Source organism: Limulus polyphemus, unplaced genomic scaffold, assembly GCF_000517525.1.
Source record: "Limulus polyphemus unplaced genomic scaffold, Limulus_polyphemus-2.1.2 Scaffold690, whole genome shotgun sequence".
Classification (NCBI taxonomy): Eukaryota; Metazoa; Arthropoda; class Merostomata; order Xiphosura; family Limulidae; genus Limulus; species Limulus polyphemus.
The window spans coordinates 340,428-342,158 of NW_013666300.1; the positions used below are offsets into that span (position 1 = coordinate 340,428).

The 1,731-nt window shown below is 38.9% G+C and overlaps 1 protein-coding gene across 1 annotated transcript in view; it reads right to left on the minus strand.

The window, feature by feature from the left end:
* LOC106459986 (calcium-binding protein NCS-1-like) overlaps nucleotides 1-1,731 on the minus strand; it is an 18,450-nt gene that overhangs the window by 3,761 nt on the left and 12,958 nt on the right. The gene's annotated exons all lie outside the window — the stretch shown is intronic.

A 1,731-nucleotide genomic window follows, 5' to 3' on the forward strand; every position in this document is an offset into this window, starting at 1 on the left:
CTTGTGTAGCTTTGTGCATAATTAAAAACAAACAAACAATCACTTGATATAAATATTCTTAAAAAACTCTAAAAATGCATTGGTTTATAAACACTCAGCTACCTTAGAAATGCGAGTTACTAACAGCCGGTCTGGGTTGGCCTGATGATTCTAGCTCTCCACTCGAAGCCCGTCACCGAATATGCTCACCCTTTCAGTTATGTGACGGTTAATCTTACTATTTGTTGGAAAAAAAGGAGCCCAAGAGTTGGCGGTGGGTGATGTTGACTAGCTACTGTTCATATATGTTATAATTTCAAAATTATGGACGCCTAGCGCAGATAAGCCTTCGAGTAGTTTTGTGGAAAATTCAACCATCAAACAAACGATAATAACAGTTGTGGACGAATACTTAAACGTCAGTGGACAAAAAAATCACGGGCACTTACTTCGGAGTAATTCGGGTTTCTAATAGTTCTAGTCCTGCTGAAGAGTAGATTCAGTCAGAATTACCTTAGGTAAGTTACTTTCGTTTCTCACACCTAGCTTAAAGCTTACCTCAGTTCATTTATTCTGCTGTTACATTTATTTATTTTTTTTACACAGAAGAGGTAACAAACAATAACTAAACCTAGATCGTATAATATACCAATTAAAAATACATTTGTTTCATTTGACTATTTTTATTTTACTAAACGTTTCTGTTTGTCAAAGTTACTCCGTTTGCTAAACGTTTCTGTATGTCAAAGTTACTCCGCCATTTATAACTCTGCTTGGCATGGCCTGATGGTTAGGGCACTCATCCCGCAATCTCCGAACCGCGTTTTCGAATCCTGTCACCGAACATTCTCGCCCTTTCAGCCGTGAGATTGTTATTATGTGACTGTCAATCCTACTATTCGTTGGCAGTGGGTCGTTTTAGTCTATCTCTTCTAAATTAAGGATGACTATTGCAGATAAGCCCTCGAATAGCTTTGTGCAAAATTTAACAAACAAAAAACAATTCATAAATCAGTGTCTCTACTTCAAAAACTTTGAGGGAGAAGAAATCACGCTTAAGTAATTATTATTACTTGTTTCAGAAATTTTACACTAAACTATACAAAGTGCTATATACGCATAGCCGTCCTTAAATTTGAACTAACAGAGGGCTGATCAACAGCACATACACCCATCTCTTGGGCTTTCTCGTCTGACCTCCCCTCTTATAAGGGGCACCACAGGATCATCTCTCCCAGAATGAACTAGTCACCCACGTTACTTGGTCATTCCACAAGTAAAAATAGGGAGGACACAGCCTCCAGGCATTGCTAAATTTCTACATAGTCGATCTGCTTAGAGAAACTACATGATACCAAACCACTAGTTTTCCAGTGACACTTTCATGGGAGTGTTCAGCAACACCAAAGCAGATCGACCTATGACAACGTATAAATAAGACACAACAAGTTATTCATGATACAAAACTGTTTTTTTCTATGTTTTGAGCTTACGTGCATGTCCTAGTGCGTTTGAGAATTTGTTGTGAGCCTGTCTAAAAGGTTTGCTTGTTTATTTGTAATTAAGCACAAAGCTACACAATGGGCTATCTGTGCTCTGCACACCACGGGTATCGAAACCCGGATTCTAGCGTTGTAAGTCCGCAGACAAGTTTGTTTGAAGTTAACCACAAAGCTACACAATTGGCTATCTGTGATCTGTCCACCAGGGGTATCGAAACCCGGATTCTAGCGTTGTAAGTCCGCAGACAAG